This window comes from Berghia stephanieae, chromosome 13 (assembly GCF_034508935.2).
Source record: "Berghia stephanieae isolate SIO BIC M18660-M18661 chromosome 13, UCSD_Bste_1.3, whole genome shotgun sequence".
Taxonomy (NCBI): Eukaryota; Metazoa; Mollusca; class Gastropoda; order Nudibranchia; family Aeolidiidae; genus Berghia; species Berghia stephanieae.
Genome location: NC_088372.1, coordinates 10,700,081 through 10,725,080, shown reverse-complemented (window position 1 = coordinate 10,725,080; position 25,000 = coordinate 10,700,081). Strand labels below are relative to the sequence as shown.

General features: G+C 36.7%; 1 protein-coding gene and 1 long non-coding RNA gene across 15 annotated transcripts in view; one reads left to right on the top strand and one right to left on the bottom strand.

Annotated features, from left to right (window-relative positions):
- Positions 1-7,278, bottom strand: part of LOC144959347 (protein Wnt-6-like) — a 129,250-nt gene extending 121,972 nt beyond the window's left edge. The window contains exon 1 of one of the 3 annotated variants that reach the window (XM_078891919.1): positions 6,912-7,278. The gene's annotated coding sequence lies outside the window, so the exon portion shown is untranslated. The remainder of the gene's footprint in view (positions 1-6,911) is intronic. The other 2 variants (XM_078891920.1, XM_078891923.1) reach the window with 2 other exon arrangements.
- The window catches only part of LOC144959349 (uncharacterized), a 114,590-nt gene that overhangs the window by 88,323 nt on the left and 1,267 nt on the right, over positions 1-25,000 (top strand). For all 12 annotated transcript variants that reach the window (XR_013642605.1, XR_013642604.1, XR_013642602.1 and 9 more), the window contains exons 3-4: positions 12,026-13,481; positions 24,081-24,166. This is a non-coding gene — a long non-coding RNA (uncharacterized LOC144959349). The remainder of the gene's footprint in view (positions 1-12,025; positions 13,482-24,080; positions 24,167-25,000) is intronic.

The window sequence follows — 25,000 nt, the reverse complement described above, 5'->3', positions numbered from 1 at the left end:
ATGACCTATGAAATTAACTAGGCTTTATCCAAGCATCCATTTTTATGTGTCAATTTTGGGTCTTTATGACTTTCACATCTTGTCACGCAAGTCGCCTGTCTTTTCACAACAATGTGTCAATTGAGAGACGAAAAAGATGAAGACACTGTGCTGTGTACGGACAACAAAAAATGTTTTTCTATTGATGTTTTGCATCCATCCAAAAAAAAAACTTATTACATCCGCCAGCCGGATTTAACGTACTAACACACAAAACGTTACGTGTTGCTGTTGGTGAGAGACCCCTTTTAAAGCACTTGGAGCACCTTTAGTGGATATTGCCCTATATAAAGGCTCAAGTTGTTGTTTGTTGAAAGGATATGACCTTAGTATTAGATAATAGAGGATACAAATTGAGTTGAGATTGAAATAGATCTAACTGTGGTTGTCAGATATTTTTAAAAATGCTTGAGATGGCAGATAGATAACATTGTCTTCTAAATGTATTGAACTATTACATATATATTTATAAAATAAATTTGTAAACTTGAGCTTTTATAAGGGCAATATCCGCTAAACGTACTCAAAATTGCTTTCCAAGGGGTCCCTGACCAACAACAACACGTAACATGTAGAATGAGACTTGACGCCAGTTGGTCGATATTACATTTTAAAAATTGTTACATAGCATTATATGTGTAACATTTTTATGACATTAATTATCTGTTTTATCCGACAATGTGTACACTTTTTTTTAGATCATTGCGTTTTCTCTTCTTACCCCACCACCTCTTAATCTTTTTCATTTTCTCCCTTCCAACCCCCTCCTCCTCATCCTCCTTCCTCCTACTCCACGGCCTCCCTTTTCCCCTCCTTCTTCTTCCTTCTTATTTCTTCCTTCTTTGCCTTCCTTCTTTTTTAATATCCATAAAACAGTATCAAAGCATTCTATTTATTGTGTTTAACTCTCCCCTTACCAGCCATTTTCAGGATTTTCCCCAAAACTTCACACCCAACTAACACAAGAATAATATATTTTTTATCACTCAAACACAATAGCAGTAGGTTTTTGCGATACAAAATTTCTTTAGCAAAACATGCTCTATCTACAACACGCTGTTCATTTTCTTTAAATTTTATGATGTGAAAAAGAAATTTGAATAACAAAAATGTTGGTTGTATCGTAAGGAATGTTACGATTTTTCTATAGTTGGTATGGCGAGGGTTAATCTTAAATCTTTATGACTTTGAACCTTTTCACGGCAGTCGCGTGCCTTTTCACAACAATGTGTGATTCAAAACCAAAAATATGCACATGTGAATAGACAGATACATTCAATTGACATTCTTTAGGCTTTTGATGTTTGGAATCTAGGATTGTTTTAGTTGCATCATCTCAGAGAAAGGTTTCAAGTTGAATAGAATATGAAATTTAATGCACGGTATGTATGTATGCTGGTGGATAATAAATAAGTCTCGAACATAGAAAAAAAAAGAAAAAAAAAATCACATTTAATAATTTTAAAAATCTAACCCAAAAACTAACCAAAAAAAAAAAAAAAAAGAAAATGAAACACTAAACAGAGACAAAAAAAAACAACAAATAAACAACCCCCCCCCCCCTCAATAAAAAGCCCAGATATTAATCAGACTATAAACGTTTAAGCATCTCATACGTAGATGTGTGTGTGTGTATATGTGTGTGTGCGTGTGTGTGTGTGTGTGTCAGTACGTGATATCAGGATGTTATGCGAAAATTATCTAAATGGCATTAACCCTCTCCAACTATAGGAAAATCGTCACATTCGTTTCGAAACAACCAACATTTTTCTCATTCAAATTACTTTTGTACATCATAAAATTTAAAGAAAATGAACAGTGTGTTGTAGACCATGTTTTACTAAAGAAATTATGTATGGCAAGAATTTAACTGCTATTGTGTTTGAATGATAAAAAAAAAATATTTTTGTGTTAGTTGGGTGTGACGTTTTGGGAGAAAATCCTGAAAATGGCTGGTAAGGAGGACGTCTTGGATTTTGAATATGTTCATTTAAAATTAAAAAGTGTCAGTTTTTGTTTTTTTCTGTTTTGATTTGTTTTGTATTTCTTTTTGAAATTATCAACGTGAAAATAGTGTAACGTAGACGTAAATGTAAAATAGTTGTTTTGTCTTTTGTTCAAAATGCAAACATTTGGCTATAGATAGTATGAAGTTGACGTCACTCAAGTCTTTGTTATTGCTTTTTGCCATCCGCATTTATGACTAATTCTCACTAAACTGTATTAACCAGACTATACACGTTCAAGGTTACACATAGTTTTGTGTGTTGGTCCTTTATACTTCCGGATGTCAATGTTGTGAGCTTCTTAGCCAGTGCATACTATCAATTTAGAGGTTATGACTTTCACAACCCGCTAATGTCGCTTTTTCATCTTTCTGACAGAAAAAATGCATTTTTTTGGGTCATATATAATTTAGTGACTTAATGAAAAAAATACTTCACTTGTGCGGTTATGTGGTATTTGGGTATGACACTCGCTTTCGGATCGGAAAGTCCAGGATTCAAGCCTCGCTTGGCCCATAGTTGAATCCTTGGCAAAGACTCTTTACTTGCATTCTCTCACCGTACTCAGTTGAAAAATGAATACCTGGCCGTTAGCAGCGTTGTCTCTGAAAAAAAAAGATGTAATAACGCCTAACAGGCACCATGTCTCCTGTCTGTATCCTGTTGCTGTTAGTCAGGGACCCATTGTGCTCACCCGAGCACGTCTTGTGAATATATAAATGCTCACGTTTTTTTTTTTGTTGTGTGTTTTTTTTTCTCACTAGTCTGTCTTTATGACTGTTTTAAAATGTACAAATTTTCTCATATGATTTAAAGCCATCCTATGGATTACTTGATATAATATATTATTATTAAGCCCTTCCGCCACGACATCATAAAATCCCGTCGCCCAGGCATTCCATGAAGCAATATAGATAATCCATCAACACAAGATGTCTGATATCAATAGGAATCACCCATACTGTCCAAGTGAGCAAATTGGGGGTTAATTAATTATCTTGCCCAAGGAAAAAAAACCGAAAGTGCCTGAAGCGGGGCTCGAACCCGGGACCTTCCGGGTCACAGTGCAATGCCTTAATCACTCGGCCACTTCGCCACTTGAAAATGATAACTTATTTCCTATCTGAATATGACTTAGCAAGTTTTGATAATCACTCTCCTACAATACCTGTAAGGTCGCAGGTTCGAGCCCCCATCGCCACAGCAAAGTTTTTAATACTCTGTTGTCTTCTGGCACTTTCCTATTCACTTCATCTCTTGTTATTATCTGGACATTCTATTCAAAGTTTGGTCTGAAATACGATTCAACAGTCGTAACGTCACTTCCTTCGTAATGACGCATGGTAACTTAGTAACTGGCTCAAAGCTATCGGAACAATGGCGGACGCCCTTATGAACTATTTCTCCGACGAGCATAAAAGCGTATCCAGAGGGAAAGAAAACAGTATAAATCTGATCATGTTTTGACTTTTACACATTCTGATCACAAAACATACGAAAAGTTTGTGCCAGCATGAAGAATAAAAAATACCGATTTTCTTTGTTTAGAACCACGATGGCCGCCGTTGCTGGGCGACGTGACATCAGACTATTGAATCCAATTGAACCCGATATCAAGCTGGAGTTTATCTGTTAAAAACTAGAATCTGCATAATAATAATAATAATAACAATAAAAAATAATAATAATAATAATAATAATAATAATAATAATAATAAAATAATAATAATAATAATAATAATAAGAATAATAATAAGAATAATAATAATAATAATGATAATGATAATAATAATGCTGAAAACTTATATAGCGCTATAACTCCGAGACACCAGACTCTATGCGCTTAAATTACAAATTACTTTGGCTGAAACATACTCATTCGCACACACACACACACACACACACACACACACACACGAACACACACAGCACACAAAACAAACCAGACAAACCTATCTTGCTTTTCATATCATCTACTAAAGACGAAACAGATATGTTTTAAGCGAACGTTTAAAAATAGACAAGGATTCTTTTCTACGAATGCTCTGTGGTAAGACGTTCCAAACAGAGGGTCCGAAATAAGAAAAGGATCTCATTCGTGGGTTCGAGCCCCCATCGCTGCCACGAAGCATTTATTCTCGATTTTCTTCTGGCACTTTCCTACTCACTTCATTTCTTGTTATTGTCAAAGAGCATGGAATATCATGGCTGGGATATTTTTTTATGAAAGAAATATCTACCTTTCATCCATTCACCAACTTGATGAATTGTTCACAATCCAAAAAAAAAAAAAAATAACAAGACTGATATTTTTTTATAATTTCTAATGTCTTCATAAAGGAAACATACTTAGAATGGACATGATTATCTATAGTTAGGGATAATGAGAGAAGAATAATGGGTATATCACGGTGTGTGTGTGTGTGTGTGTGTGTGTTTGTGTGTGTGTGTGTGTGTTTGTGTGTGTATATGTGTGTATGTGTGTGTGTACACATATAATAATATGTGAATATGTGCATGCCGGTATATCACAAAGTTCTCATAATGGTGATGGTGAAGATGATGATCCTGATGATGATGATAATGATTAATATTATCATTATTATTATTATTATTATTATTATTATTATTATTATTATTATTATTATTATTATTATTATTATTATTATTGTTATAATAATAATGATAATAATAATAATAATAATAATAATAATAATAATAATAATAATAATAATAATAATAATAATAATAATAATAATAAGTAGTAGTAGTAGTTGTAGTAGTAGTAGTAGTAGTAGTAGTAGTAGTAGTAGTAGTAGTAGTAGTAGTAGTAGTAGTAGTAGTAGTAGTAGTAGTAGTATTGTTATCATTATTATTATTATTTTCATCATCATAATTAATACTATTATTTGACAATGACATATTTAAAACTATGTTTCTCTTTCATCATAATGCCCGAGTTATAACCTATTATTTGAACCATAACTGTAAGACAAACGGTTATAAACAATCACGTTCTTCACAACTTCTACTTATAATTTACTTACTAGTCCGATAACCCAAATTGTAACGGGCTTATTGATTTAATGATAACATTCTGGAATCAACGCAAAATATTGTTGATAATACAAGATTAGCCCTCTCCTTACCAGCCATTTTCAGGATATTACCCAAAAGGGCACAGCCAACCAATATTTTTTTAATTGGGCTTTATATAGCGCAATATCCAATAAATGTTCTCAAAGCGCTTTACAAGGGGTCCCTGGTCAACAGCAACATTTAACTTGTAGGAGGGACATGCCGCCTGTTAGGGGGGATATTACAATTTTTCGGACAAAGACAACGCTGTTAACGGCCAGGTACTCATTTTACACCTGAGTACGGTGAGAGAATGTGAGTAAAGAGCGTTTTCCAAGGACTCATCTATGCGCCGAGCGCGAGGCTCGAACCAGGACCTTCCGATCCGAAAGCGAGTGTCATACCACAAGACCACATAGCCGCACAAAAATATATTATTTATCACTCAGACATAATAGCAATAATCTCTTGCGATACATTAATTTCTTTAGCAAATCAAGCTCTAAAACAAAGTGTTCATTTCCTTAAAATTTTATGATGTCTGTACAAAAGAAGAAAAATAATTGCTGTGTCGTAACGAATTTGACGATTTTCCTATGACTGGTAAGGAAAGGGTTAACCACAGAGTTGGTTCTCTTGTCAGGCGTGTGGCAGACTAGCAGTAAAACTTTGAAGTATATTTGTTTTTTTTAATCCAAGAACGATGAGATTTAATACAGTGTAATGCCCACTACAAATGTGATCAATGCGCTTTACAAGGGGTTCCAATCCAACAGCAACAATGAATAATGAATGTTATATGTTATATGATTGTAGTCTGTTTCCCCTCAGAAAACAGTGTGGACTAGCGCAAAATACTTTCCACGAGATCTAGTTACGACATAATAACTAAAATCAGTGAGTCGCAATGAAATCTTGAATAATAACAAGGGCTATGTAGTCTTTTTAAAAAGCCAATAACATTAAGGTCAATACCCTTATGCCAATGTTTAGTGTATATATATATATATAATAATTCGCTCCATTACTACATGTCGAGCACTTTTCGTACCATATTTGTATCAAACACGATTCAATATATATATATATATATATATATATATATATATATATATATATATATATATATGTATGTATATATAATATGAAGAGGATAAAAAAATGGCAAAGTGACGACAAACATTGGTTGTGTCTCATTACTGAGTTTAAAAAGAAGAGATCCGAACCGGATCTGTCTCTCTAAGCGTTACCCATTTTATTTTATTTTTTTCTTTACTTTCTTTTCATCTCAACCCCAATCGGTGCTAATACAATTAGGCTAGAACAAGCATAGATGAATATCAGATCAAAGATGATTCCAAACTTACCTGGTTAAACTTGACTCCGGAGTCAAATGCAGGCCACATTATCACAATCAATCATGATGTATAATAATATAATGATGTTGAATCTTGATGACCATAATATGTAGATAAAATGACCGGCTATTATATTTTTAAACGAACAAATCTACTTACATTATCACACAAAAAGTATTCTTATCAGTATAAATAGATAAACAAATAAATAAATAAACTTTTTTTTAAAATGCTCACATACAGGAAACATAAAATCAAAAATCAAGAAATAAATAGAAAACCAATGTAATTGATATCTCCCATCAAAGACTATTTCTACGTCACACCTGGTATATTATTCTAACCACTTCAAAACCGTTTGTTTCACTAACGCATACTTCAAAGGAATTCTATTTTAAAACTCGGGCTTAGTTAGATATTATCACAAGACCTGTAAATTCTCTTTTTATGTTTGAAGATTTTTTCAAACATCAAAAGATTTGAGATGATGATGATGTTGATGATGGTGATGGTGGCGGTTTTGGTGGTATGTTGAATGTAGAAAATCTCGAATACACTAAACAGAATACTACAGAAATCCTCGTATGGTTTAAAGAGTAGAAATAGTGATGACGTTTTAAAATAAACTATATCTTTGGCCTATCACTGAACTTGGCACACGACTCGCTCGACAAGTGGTTCACGTTTTTTCGTTATTTTAGTCCGTTTCTTTTTTCTTCTTCTCTTTCTTTTTCTTTTCCAACGGTTCTGGTAGCTGAGCTGAATCGACTGTATCGGCGGCCATTTTGGATTTAGTCACACATACGTAGACGACGGGGGATGATGCGGTTGGGGGAAAAAAGATGGCCGCTGAATGAATTATTATTGTTGGTGATGGCGATGGTGGGAGGAGAAGGGGGCGTGGTGTGATGGGTGAAGGAGGCGGGGGATGGAATGAGGTATAGTGGAGAGGTGGGAAAGGCGAAGGTGGGGAGATGGATAGATGGGTAGATAGAGAGATAGATAGATAGATAGATAGATAGATAGATAGATAGATAGATAGATAGATAGATAGATAGATAGATAGATAGATAGGAAGATAGACAGAAAAACGTTGAGATATAGTCAACATTCATATAAATAAAAATGTCGATTGTTGTCTTCCTTAATAAACATATTAGCCGATACTATCAAAAAATTAATAAGCTTAATAGTAACCCCCCCCCCCCCCCCAAAGAAAAATAGACAAACACAAACAATTTAATTAAACTAATCCCAATAAATAGATAAATACAAAGAAAAATCAATAAATAAATAAACAAATAAATAAATAGACAGACAAATATATAAATATATAAATAAATTAATTAATCAATAGAAAAATAAATACATTAACTAATAAATAAGAGAAAACAATACCAACAAGGCAAAATTCACCCCTTGTATTAAAAGAAATAAAAGATATTTTAAGAATGAGTAGATTGTTAAACATACAAACAAACAAACAAAGGAGAGGGTAAAAAGGAAAAAAAAGAGTAAAATTTTAAAAGAAGAAAGAGAAGGGGAATTCAAAACATTTTAATCTGCGCCTTTTTGGGCGAAATAAAGTTGTTTTAAATATCATTTGAATAAATTTGCATATTCATGTGCGCATTTATACAGACCGATTATGGCACGAGTAATGTGTTTTTAAAAAAAAAACAAAAACAAAAAACAGCTAGAGCAATTATATAGCACAATATCCACTAAACGTGCTCGAAGCGCTTTACAAGGGGCCAACAACAACACTTAACATGTAGGACGGAACATGACGCCTGTTAGGCGATATTACATTTTGTATTGGACAGAGACAACGCTATTAACGGTCAGGTACTCATTTTAAACCTGAGTACGGTGATAGATGGTGAGTAAAGAGCCTTTTCCAAGGTCTCAACTATGCGCCGAGCGAGGCTCGAACCCAGGACCTTCCCATCCGAAAGCGAGTGTCATACCTCTAGACCACATAGCCGCACGTTTATCCATTCCTCCCAGCAGACAAATGTAGTCCTTCAAACCCATGGAGCCAGAGTTTATCCCGGTTTCTATAACGTGAAACGGACAGTAGCAATTGGTTGCTGTCCTTTTGATAGGACGCTAGTCTATCGCAAAGTACATTCCGCCAGGTCTGAAAGATTCAGCTACTCATTTACTGCTGGGTGGACAAGAAGGTCGGGAAAATAAAATCTCGACTGGTCCCGGGATCGATCTTGGTCCCTTTGCGCCGCCCCCCCCCACCACTTCACCGGCAGTCTGCATTGTAATATACATTAATTTCATACAGTATAAGTTGTCGGTAAGGTGTCCGTCGCTATCACTCTTTCAATATCCATCTCATATTTAGTCTGTTTTTCAATATACACAATTGTTATTGACCAGGTAGGCTTATTCATTTAACAATGAGACTATGAGGTCTTGTGGTGTGACATTCACTTTCAGATCGGACAGTCCTGGTTTCCAACTTTGCTCGGCGCATAGACGAGTCCTTGAAAAAAAGCTCTTTACTCATATAAACTCACCATTCTCATGTGTAAAATGAGTACATAGCCGTTAACAGCGTTGTCTCTGTCGGAAAATATTGTAACATCGCCTTACAGGGGTCATGTCTCGTCCTACATATTAAGTGTTGCTGTTCGTCAGGGACCCCTTACAGCACGTTTGGTGGATATTGCTCTATATAAAAGCTCAACTTTACACCCGAGGAGGACGAGAGAATGTGTGTTAGAGCTTTCTTCAAGGACTGGAAATATGCACCTACATATCCGAAGGCGAGTGTCTCACCGCACGATCAAAAGGCATAGATGTGCAAAGCAGCATGTTTAAAGAAGAAACCATTTGTCACAATCGCCTCAAAATGATCGGAAGATCCAGGGTTTTAGGCGCGCATAGATGACTGCTTGGAAAAGGCCCTTTACTCACATTCTCTCACCGTACTCAGGGGTAAAATGAGTATCTGATTATTAAAAGCGTTCTTTCTATCCGAAAAAATTGTAATAATGCCTAACACAAAGGGCGTCATGTCTCGTCCTATATGTTAGGTGTTGCTGTTGACTGGGAACCACATGTAAACGGTGTTGAGCACATTTAGTGGAGATATTGCGTAAAATAAATTTTATTTTAAATAATCATATCGGGGTGGTTTAAATGCTAAAATGAATTCATAGTCAACCATATAGACACGTATTTAAAGTTTGATTGTGGAGAATACTTATTATAATATCACAAATTGACATAAGTGAAATTAAGTTCACATTTCTTATTACTTTAATTTCACATGTCTTGTCACTTTAATTTCACATTTCTTGTCACTTTAATTTCACATTTCTTGTCACATTTCTTGTCACTTTAATTTCACATTTCTCATCACATTTCTTGTCATTTGTAAGATTAGTCAGAGATATCACATTTTCGTTTTATGCTCCGTAACGATTTGTATTCTTTCTATTTAATAACAAATTAAATGTAGTTACAAGTCACGCATTTCTGGTTACAAACTCAATTTTCAATATTCAATAAGAACCCCCCTCCCTGAATTGAGCTTCTGTAAAGAGCAATATGCACTAAACGTGCTAAAGCCGCTTTACAGGGTGTCCCAAGCCTACAGAAACACTTGACATGTGAGGCTTGACATAACGCCTATTTGGCGATATTACATTTTTTTCGGATAGAGACAACGTTGTTAACAGCCAGGTACTCATTTTACACCTGAGTGCGGTGAGAGAATGTGAATAAAGAACCTCTTCCGAGGACTCAACTATGCGCCGCTCTGAAATCGACCCAGGACCTTCCGTTCTGAAGGCGAGTATCATACCACTGGGCCACATAACAGTACAAACTAAACCATCCCGACATAACACCATTTGGAGACGATGGGATGCGTATTTATTGAATCGTACTCTAGTGTGCGGCTATGTGGTCTTGTCGGTGTGACACTCGCTTTAGGATGGGAAGGCCCTGAGTTCGATCCTTGCTCAGCGCATAGTTGAGTCCTTGGAAAAGGCTTTTTACTTACATTCTCTCACCGTACTCAGGTGTAAAATGAGTAACAGCGTTGTCTCAGACGGAATATCTTTTTTATTGCAATATCGCCTAACAGGCGACATGTCTTGTCCTACATGTTAAATGTTGCTATTAGTCAGGGACCCCTTGTAAAGCGCTTTGAGTACGTTTAGTGGATGTTGCGCTATTTAAAAGCTAAAGTTTTTAAAAAGTTTTAATTTAAAGATTATTTATAATACCACTGGACTACATAGCCGCACAAACGAAACCATCCCGACATAACACCATTTGTAGAAGATGGGACACATATGATTGAGTCCCCATACTGTGAGAAGGATCAAACAATCAAGCTATTGTATCGGCGTCATCTTCTGGTATTCATTAAGACAAGACACGGGTTTTCACGGTATTCACGGGGTTTTCCGTTGATGTTAATGGCTCAACAGAAAGTCGTCACTTGACAAAGGATGGGTGCCAAATCATCTTCAAATCCTGGAACGTTTTTATATTGTTTTGTACTGAAAGAATGTAAGTGGAATGACTGATTGACTTCGAAAAGGGGGGGGGGGGTGGAGAGAGAGAGAGAGAGAGAGAGAGAGAGAGAGAGAGAGAGAGAGACAGGAGAGAGGGGGGGAGAGAGTAAGAGAGAGATAGATTAGAGGGAGGAGAGTGATAGAGAAGAGAGAGTGAGATCAGAGAGGATGGAGAGAGAGATAGAGAAAAGAGAGAAAGAGAGGGGGAGAGAGAGAAAGAGAGAGAGAGCAAGAGAGAGAGAGAGCAAGAGAGAGAGAGAGACAGACCAGAGGAAGGAGAGAGAGAGAGAATAGAGAGAGGAGGAGAGAGATAAGAGAGAGAGAGAGAGATCTCAGAGAGGATGGAGAGAGAAAGAGAGGGTGTGAGATAAGAAAAAAATACAGGAGGCAAGGAGAGAATGAAAGAGAGACTAGAGAGAGAGAGAGAGAGAGAGAGAGAGAGAGAGAGAGAGAGAGAGAGAGAGTGCGTGTGTATGTGGGAAAGATTTCCTCGAATTTACCATGCTCAATGCGATTTATCCATTAATCTTTCCAGGAGGCCATGAGGAACCAAAATATTATCATTTCATAGCACCAGTCGCCTGTTAAGCGTCCCGTGTCTTGATTTAATACAGATTTTTACGTGACTCATAGTTTGGGTATACTTTAAAACACAAAACCCCACTCGAATGAAACATGAATGACGATCTGACTATCAGCAACAGCTGATGTTGTTATAAACAGAGTGACTAAAAGTTGACGCTATGATCTTTGATTTCATGATATGAATATTGGGGTTATAATTGAAGCACTCTGAGGTACATAAGCTGTTTCGATGTCTTTACTTATTATTCTATTATTCTCTATATCCCGGTCCACATCTGTTAAATATATTTATTAATTCACTCATGTTGTATTTTCAGGTCAACATTAGATTTCTTCCATTTATGAATTATGTCACTACTTCAGATATCTAATAAAATGGTTAACGTTTAAAAATCAATATTGTCATTCACAGATGGAATGAAAGACGCATAGAATGATCAACAGAATCACCACAACACATACAATGGTGTGTAACTTGTCCTCTTAAAAATATCAAGGACTGTCACTCTTCCAACTTTGTCCTGCTTGTGACGCCTTGGAGAAGACATGACGTGGAATAACAAAATTCATCGGGACAGGGACGTTATCCTCTCCATTCTATGCTAAAAGCTTCCTGGATGCCATAACCAGACCAGTCTACTAACAACAATTAAAACTCGTGGCTTTCGGAGGAAAAATTATAGATAATTATAAATTGCAGTGTTGAAAAATCTTCAATATAGAGTTTTTGGTAACAAAATTTCCTTTCCTCTACTTTATATTGTCTTTAAAAAGAGTGAAAGTAGATTTGAATTTGATATGAATAATGAACAATTCGTAGTTCTTTTGTAATGCATTGTAAACCTGTCTTCATGATAGGAAGATAGACACTCGGTAGATGGCTACCAACAGGTGAAACTCCTGGATGCGTTTCATGGTAGCAGCCACTCTGCATCAGTTTGGTTCGTCATCGTCGACTATCAACAGGTGAAGCTCTAGGATGCGTTTCATGGTGGCCGCCATTCTGTATCAGTTCGGTTCGTCAGCGTCCACTGTCAACATGTGAAGCTCTAGGAGACGTTTCCTGGTGGCCGCCATTCTGTATCAGTTCGGTTCGTCAGCGTCGACTTTTGCCCTCGTGGCAGAATCAAAGACAGTGTGCATCTATCTGATGTCAATGTGACGCAGATTTACAAATGTCCCATAATCCTTTTCTAGTGTGATTGGAATTTTTGCGAAATCCACGGATCGTCATAAATGTCTACGGAGGTAACCACAATAATCTGCTTCCACCCGTAAAGAGGAGTCGTTAGCATGCAAAAGGTAAAGCTCCAGGATTTTTTTTCTAAATGGCGGTCACTCTCCATCAATTCGGTATGTCAACCTCACCTATTACACTCGTTGCAGTCCCAAAGAAGCTAATCATTCGTTGGCACATTCCGTTGTTAGATGGCTTGACAGAGATCTTACAACTATTCATAAGCAAAATTGGAATTTGTGGAATTCTTGGATCGTCATTGTATTTTACTGTAAACATTGGAATCTCCTGCCACTTATAATGGGAATTCGTTGAAGCATCTGCCGTTGTCTTTAATTAGTAGCCATTCCAATGCCAATTGGCTTTAACAAGTCGCGGTAAATCACTTGAGAGAGAAATGAGTCTATGGATTGGCGAGAAGAGAGAGAGAGAGAGAGAGAGAGAGAGAGAGAGAGAGAGAGAGAGAGAGAGAGAGAGAGAGAGAGAGAGATAAACAGATATAAGAAAACCACGTGATCGCCATACTCTGAAGCTACACCTCGATGGCCAAATCCAAAGAAATGTCGACGTCGGTTGCCAACCAAGAACAGACGGGTTATTGATATGGCTCCAGGGAAAACCCCAAAAAGTGGTGAGAATTTCTTTTTAAAAGTTATTAACTAAATTACAATTTCGTTTCTTTTTCATTAATCTGTCTTTGTACCTTTTTTGAAAACAACATGTTTGGACATTATTTATAAGTGACCAACCATCTCCAAAAGTATGATATCAGGGTAAACCCAGTACTTAATACTTTTTAACTGTAAGGAGAGATCATAAAATATGACTTATATCAATGCTTCTATGAAGAAGAAAGAAGATTTGATTCTATGACTTAACAACAAAACAAACAAAAATATTCTAATATTAAGATTTAGAAATCTAAAACACTGTAATATTGTTGGTCATTCTGAGAGAATAGCCTTTTGAGAAGGTTGGTCACACATGAATAAGACCTAAACAAATACAGATCGTTATCAATAGGATTCAACATTATATTCACATTTTGCTATCGGGCACAACCCGATAAAGAACTGTGGGCCCTTTTAAAGCAAGTTGAGAAGGTTTAGTTGTTATTTAATTTTTTACAAGTCACAATAGTACTATAGAGGTCTACCCTAAATGAACTATAGTTCAATTGGAAAACTTTGAAATGTTTATATGACGAAAAGAATGTCATCTTTTAAAATATCAGAGTGGAATTGATCTGGCGCTGAACTGATCGGAGAAAATCGGTTCGTTGTTTGTTTCGAGAGGCCTCCAATTTGAGGGGCACCTCTCTACATTACTTTTTTACGACGAAACCCGCCGAAACCCGACGTCACCCGACGGGACCCGACAAAGTTAAGTTATGGGAAGCGGGCAGCAGTATGGAGTCAGTGGACCAGGGACTCAGGGAAGTGTAAACCTGTGGGGACTGAACCTGGGACTATGGGAGGTAGATACCAGTGGAGAGTGAATCCGGGAATGTTGGAAATGGACACCAGTGAGAATTGAAGCCGGACTATGAGAGGTGGGCACCAGAGTGTAAAGAACCTGAGACTAGGAAGTGGCTACCAATGGGGAATGAACCTGATGACATCAGGGAGAGTGACGCCGGTAATATGGGAGGTGGACTTTAGTGGGAAGTGAACCCAGAAGAGTAATTGTGTTCCGAAACCTAACAAAACCATCCAAATTTTTGGGAAGTGGGCACCAGTGAGGAGTGAACCTGGGACTCTATGAAGAGGATATCAGTGGGAAATAAACCTGGGACTATAGGAGACGGGTACTAGTGGGAATTGAAGATGGACTATGGGAAGAGAGACCAGAGGAAAGTGAACCTGAGACTAAAGAAGGTGAGCACACATGGGGAATGAACCTGGGACAGCGAGAGGATGATATCAGCTAGAGTGAAGCCCATAATATGGGAGGTGGACATTAGTGGGAAGTGAACCTAGAAGAGTACTTATTGTTTTCCGAAACCTACCAAACCCGTCCAAATTTTTGGGAAGTGGGCACCAGTGGGGAGTAAACCAGGGACCCGGGAAGTGGTTTCCATTGGGGAGTGAACTAGAGACTATAGGAAGAGGATATCAGCGGGAAATGAAACTGGGAATGTGGGAGACGAATACTAATGGGAATAAGAGAAAGACGGAAAGCCGGACTATGGGAGGTGGGCACCAGAGGGGAATGAACCTGAGCCTACAGGAGATGGGCACCGATTGGTAATGAACCTGGGACTATGGGAGGTAGATATCAATGGAGAGTGAAGCCGGTTATATGGGAGTTCGATACTGTGGGGAGTGAAACCCAGAGATAGAAATATTATGGTTTGTTTGTGTTTGTGTGTGTGTGTGTGTGTGTGTGTGTGTGTCTGTATGTGTATTTATCCTGCACGTTTATATTTATTATTAAGTTCATTTGTTTAATAATATAATCAATATGTTTCACATTTCTAACAACCGAATGCACGACAGTACGTCAAATTAAAGATTTCCCCCTACAAGCCAAATACGCCGCGGGGAAGGTTTGTCGTTGTTCTTAGTTCCTTCAAATTTTATAACAAAAAAAAACACGTGAAGGTGTGAAAAATCATTACCACTGATGAAATGGCCGGGAAAAAAAGAATATTTTTCTTCAGGAAATATTCTGTAGTTATTTAATTGTAATCACATAGGGAGAGAGAAAAAGAGAGAGAGAGAGAAAGAGAGAGAGAGAGAGAGAGAGAGAGAGAGAGAGAGAGAGAGAGACGGGCCACGTGATCAAGTAGTTTAGATATTACGTTTGCCCGTCAAGTCCCGGGTTCGAGCCCTGATCTGGACGCTATCATTTATTTCCTTGAGTTAGATTTCAGCGCAAATACAATAAAAACAAAAATGAATGATATGACAACTTTACAAAGGAACAAAATACCAAATACGGAACGTTTCGGGCCCAAAGCCCTTCTTCAATAAAAAAAAAAGAAACACGTGCAAAGAAAACATAAATACATTATTAAAACACCAAATCGACGACAGAGAGATATTCAGCACGCCCCCCCCCCCCCCCCCCGAATATTTTCTCTGACGTCAATCCGATTTTTTATTAATGTATTAATTTATGTTTTCGTTGTTGTTCTTTTGTTGTTGACTGACGAAGGGTTTTTAGTCCGAAATGTTCTGCGTTAGGTATTTTGTTGTTTTTGAAGCTGTTATATTATTCATTCAAAAGGGACGCCCAAAGACTAGAGGTGGGATAAGGTAAAGGATGATGTGAAAGAACTGGGCCTGGAGGGCCAATATAACCAACATTTTTCTTTTTCAAATTTCTATCTATTGTAAATCATAAAATTTAAAGAAAATGAACAGTGTGTTGTAGAGCATGTTTTGCTAAAGAAATTATTTATTACTTACTGCTATTGTTTTGAGTGATGAAAAATCTATTTTTGTGTTAATTGGGTGTGAAGTTTTGGGAAAAATCCTGAAAATGGCTGGTAACGAGAGAGTTAACGCTAAAGTTTCTCTCGTACTCGTAGTACAACAAGGGCGATTCCTGTTGAAATAATAAAATTCCCTTTAGTCAGCCTATAGGGGAAATTTGTCTCTAGAGTCAATCCAAAGGAAGACTGGAATAACGCAGGCGTCAGCCGCAGTGCAGCGCCGCAAATTTAGCTAGGGCGACTTGCTCAAGGCCATACTGCGCAGCGGCGGTTGATCGACCTGGGTACCTTTCGGGTAGGATGCAAAGACCTTACCGCTGAGCCGCGCTGCCCGAGTTAGACGTTAGTTCGACGGGTTATCTGTGTTATTCAAATGATGGTAAACCGGGGGGCATAATTTTTAAAAATAAGGAATAAGAAAACGAAAAAAAAACTTGTTCTTTAATATAGGACAATATCCTTTCAATGTGCTCAAAGCGCTTTACAAAGGGTCCCTGACCAACAGCAACACGTAACATGTAGAACGAAACATGACGCCTGTTAGGCGATATTACAATTTTTTCGGACAGAGACAACCCTCTTAACGGCCTGGTACTCAATTTGCACCTGAGTACGGAGAGAGAATGTGGCTAAAGAGCCTTTTCCAAAGACTCAACTATGCACCGAGCGAGGCTCGAACACAGAACCTTACGATCCGAAAGATAGTGTCATCCCCGATAACCACATAGCCGACAATCACATGGTTAATGATTGAATCAAGAGTTTGTCGCACTCATTTCTTATATTATAGATAGTATGCGCTTAGCTAAGAAGCTCACAACATTGCCATCAGGAAGTATAACGGACCAACACACAAAACTTAATCGTTTATAGTCTGGGTAATACGGTTTAGTCAGAATTACTCAAAAACTCGGATGGCAAAAGACAATAACAGCTTCATTCTATCTATATTGCCTAAGTTGGTCATTCTGATAATTTCAAAAGGTGTGAATGTTGCACAAGTAAAGATACATAAACCATCAAAAAAAACTGTCATCTGAAATTAGTTAGAAATCCGAAAAAAAAACATCACACACTCCTATGAGAACGTTTGTAATTTCGTCCTTCAAAACCATTCGGCCCATGGAGCCGGAGTTTATCGGGTGAAACCAACAATAGCAATTGCTTGCTATCCTTTAAATAGGACGCTAGTCTATCGCAAAGTACTTTCCGCCAAATCTGACAGACTCAGCTACCCATTCGCTGCTGGATGGACAGGAAGGGGGGGGGGGTCAGAAAAAAAATCTCGACTGCCCTCTGGATTGATCGATCTCGGTCCCTTTGCGTGTGAAGCGAGTGCTCTACCGTCTGAGCTATCGGGATCCCTATGTAAAAGTTTAAGGATGTAATAATGTCACATAATATAGATTTAGTGGATATTGCTCTATATAAAGCTCAATTATTTATTTATGTATGTTTGGGCCATGTTGATTACTCAGCACTCATTCATATCGTCCTACGTCCTATAATCCACTCAATAAATACATCATTTTTATACTAATGATAATTATCATTATCAGTGTCATCATCGCCGTCATTATGATATTCGTCATCATCTTCATTATTATTATTATTATTATTATTATTATTATTATTATTATTATTATTATTATTATTATTATTATTATTATTATTATTATTATTATATCATCGTTATCATCATCATCGTTACCATCATCATCATCATCATTATCATCATCATCATCATCATCATCATCATCATCATCATCATCATCATCATCATCATCATTATATTTATAATCATATTCATTATCATTATTATTATCGTTATTATTATAATTATTATTATTATCATCATCATCATCATCATCATCATCATCATCATCATCATCATCATCATCATCATCATCATCATCGTCATCATTGTATTTATTATTATATTTATTATTATTATTATTATTATTATTATTATTATTATTATTATTATTATTATTATTATTATTATTATTATTATTATTATTATTATTATTATTATTATTATCATTATTATTATTATGATCATCATCATCATCATCATCATCATCATCAATATTATCTAGTAATCATTATTCATTCTAACAACAACAACAATACTTTTGTCCTACATGTAAAATTTAACTCATAACATTTGTTATGATCAAATTATAACGAAAAATATAAAAACATTGTTGACTCAAGTTATCGTCCATCCCTGGTCACTACATGAGATAATATTCCAAACATTCTACGTTAGACCAACGTGCCAGCCACACAAACATTGGATTACGGTGAATGTCACCCGAGTATATCTAGAGTCACGGGTTACGTAGAGTTTACCATCAAGGGTCAATGGACTTCGAGATGGCCTGAAAAATAGACGAGAATGACAATTTATCAATTTGTATAGGGAATGAGATTAGCGGAAGCGAGGACGAGAGACGCATGCGCACAACCAACATGACGTTCTCTCTCTAATAACTTTTCCGCCGGTGACGTCACAGACTATGGGTGACGTGCAATCAAGGGACACTAATACTCTACCGCTCTACGGCTGTTGAGGTCAGTGAAGAGGAAACGAGATTCGTATTTTCGAAACTAAACGAGAGGAAGGCTGCTGGGCCGGATGGATTGAAAGGAAAACTATTAAAAGAATGTGCCCACCAGCTTTCCCCCATTTATACACATATTTTTAACTGGTCCCTCCAATGCGTTTCAATCCCTGAAATTTGGAAAACTTCGAAAATTATTCCTGTTCCAAAAAAAGAAAAACTTGAGACTATGAACGATCTCAGACCTGTTGCACTGACTTCAATAGTCATGAAATCTTTAGAAAAACTTGTTCTTGTTAAAATTAGGAATCAGTTTATGCCATTGAGTGATAGTCATCAATTTGCTTACAAACCAGGACGTGGCGTAGAGGATGCCATTTTGCTGTTTACAAACAACATCTACAGGCATCTAGATCACGCTAGGAGCTATTGCAGATTGCTTTTTGCAGATTTTTCTTCAGCGTTCAATACAATGCAACCTCAGTTGGTTGTTCAAAAATTGACTAGTCTGAATTTAAACAAGTATATAATTGCTTGGGTGCTCGAATTTATTACGGAGAGAGCACAATATGTTCAATTAGGGCAAAACAAATCTTCCTGTATAACTACAAATACTGGCGCTCCTCAAGGTTGTGTATTGTCCCCTGTATTATTCACAATATACACGAATGACTGTAGAAGTCAAAACCTGAGTGTACCTTTAATAAAGTTTGCAGATGACACCGCTCTTCAAGGCCTCATAACAAATGGCAACGAAGTGGCTTATAGGCAAGAAATTGATAGATTTGTGTCTTGGTGTGATGCCCACCACCTAGAGCTTAACATAAGCAAGACAAAGGAGCTAGTGATTGACTTTAGGAGAGTGAAGGAACCGATAGAACCGTTAAAATTAAAGGACCAATTCGTCCAGCGAGTTCCTCACTACAAATACCTTGGTGTAACGATTGATGACAGGCTCAAGTGGGATGAACACTTGAAAATAATTAGGCATAAGATGTGCAGACGTACATATTTTTTATCGAAACTCTCTCAGTTTAGAATAGATAAAACCCTCTGCACATTATTTTATAGAGCAGTAATCGAAAGTGTTTTGTCATTTTGTATAACAGCTTGGGGAGGCAATTGCTTAGCAGTGGAAAGGAACAAAATAAATTCAAATATTAAAAAATCCATTAAACGCTATATAAATGATGTTGACGATGTAGATCTTTTATACGAGAAATTTTGTATAAATAAAATAACTAAAATATTAAATGACCAGTATCATCCACTAAGACCATCAATTATTATGTCAGAAAGAAGTGGTCGCCCTTTCTCTATTTCAACGAAAACAGAGAGACACCGAAAATCTTTTCTGCCGTCCAGTATTAGGCTTTATAACAACAAGCAATAATCATTTTATATAATTATTTCTCATTTTTACTTTTTAAAAATATAAATATTAATTTATTAATTTATTTGTTTTGCAATCTTTTCAATTTTCAATTTATAGTGACAGTTTTAACTATTTTACAGTGTTGAAATTATTCATATTATAAAGCGCAGCTCTGGTTATAGAGCTGCTCCTTTTTTTTATATATATACATCCTATTTCCATTGTATTTTTATCTTATGTGTAAATTATAACACGTCTGTACAAAAAATTTCCTTTTTGGGATGCAATAAAGTATTATTATTATTATTATTATTATTATTATTATTATTATTATTATTATTATTATTATTATTATCATTATTATTATTATTATTATTATTATTATTATTATTATTATTATTATTAATCTCAATCCCTATTGTATGCGTTTAAGAATACTCACCACGTCTAGTCGCCAGATCAATCGTACCACCACACGAAAATAAGCAACTTTGATTTTTTTTTATATATAGTAAGATTGACGACTAAATATTATACTCGTAAATATTGCTCCCAAGAATCTAATTTTCTTGACCTGTTTTAAAGTCCCACCCTTTACTTTATATTGCATTCCATAGGGGTTTTCTTCCTTGTTATTCCCATTGGTGGTCTAGTGGTATGAGACTTGCTTTCGGATCCGAAGGTACTGGGTTCGAACCTCGCTCAGCGCATAGTTGAGTCCTTGGAAAAGCCTCTTTACCCACACTTTCTCACTTTACTCAGGTGTAAAATAAGAACCTGGCCGTTAACAGCATTGTATCTGTCCGAAAAAAAATGTAATCGCCTAACAGGCGTCATTTCCCGTCCTACACGGGAAGTGTTGCTGTTAAAAGTACCCATTGTAAAGCGCCTTGAGCACGTTTAGAGGACATTGCAATGTATAAAAGCTCAATTTTAAAGCTCAATATGTTGCTATCCGTTAGGGACACCTTGGAAAGGTTTTTAGGCACATTTAGTGGATGATGCTTTATGTAGACTAGATGCTCACGTGAGAGAATGTTAAATTTATTACACGTCTTATAAGTTCCTTTATCTGTCCAAGATGGGCAACATTTAAACTATCCTTTTTTGGCACAATTTCCAGAAATATGATTCTTTTAAAATTGGCATTCTAGGCAACATAAACCATCTGACTACCAAAAGCATGGGTAAAGCGTAACTCGAAAGGCTAAGTCTCCATAATAATTACTTACATCTCTTTCTATGAAGTTTCCTTCATAGATTTTAAGATTTTCCGTAGCCCTTTACTGAATTTTACTTATTTATAAGTTCAATAATAAAAAAAACATACTTTTTCTATCATAATATAATATATATTAAATATTTTTCTTGAGTTTAAAGATCCATTAAAAAGGTTAAACAGTGCAACTATTGAAACGAGCATGTCAGATTCATAGGAAAATAATCCCTAATATTTACGGATAAGTGATTTTATGTATCTCATCTGCCTCATTTCTATGTGTGCATGTGTGTGAGGGCTATAAGGAAACCCCTCATTGAAAAGCTCGTCAAAGGGTCTGTCCTTTTTCCATGCGGAGCCGGTACAAAAATCCATAAACACTTGGGTGGCACGAGTATAAAATTGGTGCTTTTTTCTGACTCAGTGATTCTACTTTTAACGTAGGTACCTGACTCGTAAGGTGCTAAAAAGTGTACCCAAGCATTCCCGTGGAGACAAGCCCTATACAAATAGGGTTTGATGGCGATTTCATAGTCTTTGGTTGTTCCGATTCTTTTAAACTTAGTAGGCGGTCTTAGTGACTATTTATAGGGTTTGTACTATTTTGGAATTTACAACTCCTGGAGGAATTTAGAGCTGTCGTTTATTATTTGAATTAAATACTCCAAGAATGTTAGACGATTTATTTCTGTCCGGAAGGGAGATAATAAGCGTTCCTATGAATGCCATCAAAACACTTATATCTGATACAATAACTTATATCTAGACGCTAATTTGTGTGGGGGAATTCCTAGTTTGGGATGCGTCAGTCTAAATGAACAGCCATTTAAACACCCACATACGTACACGCACACACACACACACACACACACACACACACAAACGCGCCTATTTTCACATACAGAGAAAGAAAGAAAGAAAGAAAGAAAGAGAGAGAAATAGAGGGGGGCGGGGGGGGGGGGGGAGAGAGAGTGTATGTGTGAGATAGAGATGAACGAGAGAGAGAAAGAGATGGAAAGAGCGAGAGAGAGAGAGAGAGAGAGAGAGAGAGAGAGAGAGAGAGAGAGAGAGAGAGAGAGAGAGTCTAAACTTACTGCTAGCTTTAATGTGTTGCCTCCATGACTCAGCTGCTGTAAATATTTTTGTGGAATAATAAGGTCAAGAAATGTTGAGCAGGATCAATGACTGGATTGGTTACAGTAATGAGAAAACGCTCACCCCAGCATTATGTCCTTGGGCAAGGCACTTTACACATTGGCCTTTTTGACACAGTTGTATATTATATTTCTGTATAGGTTGGAAATAGTGCCTGACTATAATTAATTAATATTGAACGAGAATCAATACAACATTGGCGTCTAACAGGTGAATTGCACTTTATGAAATGTAAAGTAGTTGTCTAGTGGCTTGTATGGAAAAGCATTGTGAAGTGCAGAGAGCAAGGTGAGACTGGAATGCGTGATATAAATGACCATATTTATCTTTTACTTTTAATTTATACCAAATATCCGTACACTTCGCGAAGTCCCAAGTTTGAGAGTTTTTGCCAAGATGAGGGTCATTTAAATTGATCGATATTTGAAGGACGAGTTTTCTGGCCAAATTTTTATATATGGGTTTTCCCAGAGTACGGCAGTGTAGCCATTAGCAAAACCTCGTGACTATGCGTCAATCGGTCCCTCAATTACGTTCTACGACTTGTCCTATGCTACAACAATGGATTAATAATAACATGTATTTACATCACAACCAAAATGAAGTCCGACAGTTTTATTCGAGTAGAGTGAATTAGAGACCTTGACTGTATATATTATACCCTTCCAATTGACACACACAAATTCCTCTTTCCCAGCAGTATTGGTTGGGTGGCTAGGTTTGCTGGATCTGACGGAAAGTACTTTTCTGTACCAGGCAATTTTGACAAATTATGTCCTTTTAACACTATAGATATAGTTAAATATAGTTATAGAATTTGGCTCCATGTGCTTGGTGGATACGATGGCGACTTGATTATTTTACATTTGAATTGACTCCACAGTCAGAATGAATGCGGAAGACGAGAGAGAGAGAGAGAGAGAGAGAGAGAGAGAGAGAGAGAGAGAGAGAGAGAATGGAGAGAGGAGGTGGAGGAGGAGTGAGACAAATAGACAAATTCCAACAATAGGGTTCAACGGTCGTGACGTCACTTCCCTGGTAATGACGCATAGTAACTTAGTAATGGGTTCTAAACTATCTGAACAATGGCGGACTCCCTTATGAAATACTTCTGCGACGAGCATAACAGTGTATCCAGAGGAGAAAAACATAAAGCTGATCATGTTTTGACTTTTATACATTCTGATCACATGACATGTGAAAAAGTTCTAGCCAGCATGAAGAATAAAAAGTAATGATTTTCTTTGTTTGGAACCAAGCTGCTCGTTGCTGGGCGGACGTGACATCAGACTACTGAATCCTATTGAATAATATATAAACTGATAATGGTAGATAATATAAAGTTCTAGAATTTTACGTTTCATTAGTTTTTATTCAATTTTTATCAATAATAAAAATGAAATGAACCCAGGCCACTTATTTGACAATAGAATGTTTGAAGTTGACGTCATTCTGCTCTTTGATATTCTTTTCAGACATGAAGTTCTCTTTAAAGTCCCTGAACGTTTAACGTTGCACATAATGTAATGTGTCGGTGTAATTAATCTGACGGACAGAATAAGTAAGTATTTTACTTAAACGTAAAATATCAAACATCAGCATCTAGGTCATCAGAGATGATATCCTTTAAAAAAGAATTCTTATATAGTAAAAATAAAAACTTTACACAAATCCAACAGAACTGATTACCCTATAAATGACTGGGAGATAAGAGAGAGAGCGCGACACACATACACACACACACACACACAGAGAGAGAGAGAGAGAGAGAGAGAGAGAGAGAGAGAGAGAGAGAGAGTAAAGGTGGGGGATGGAGTCGTCAGAATATTTTGACTTGAATTTTCAGCTAATTCCGCCTCAATTGATATCAGTCAAAATTCGCTCTTTTTCTGACATATTTCCCAACTTGGTCTTTGGCATGTGCAGCGATCCATCTCTTTCATCTCCATTTGAACATCAATAGAACCAATGTTCCTTCCAGATACAGGATGCTAGTCTTACTGGGAGTACTTTCCACCTTGCTATAAATATCGGTCATGAATAATTAGGTTTTAAAGTTGAGAAGATAAACAATACAGAAAAAATTTTGAGTACTACGGAATTGAACCCCTAGGCACCATAAGATGCCGTCGCCTAGTCATTCCACAAAGTATAGATAATCAATCCAGCAGAATGTTTGATGTCAACAGGAATCACCCGTGTTGTCCAAGTGAGCAAATTGGGGTTTAATAAGAGGAAAAAAAACGAAAGTGGCTAAAGCGGGGCTCGAATCCGGGACCTTCCGGATCACAGTGCAATGCCTTAACCACTTAAAATGTAAAAGAATATAGACGTTTTGTCTGGATGGGTGACAATCATTGTAACAACTATGGCACCAACGTTCTGTCCTTGGGTA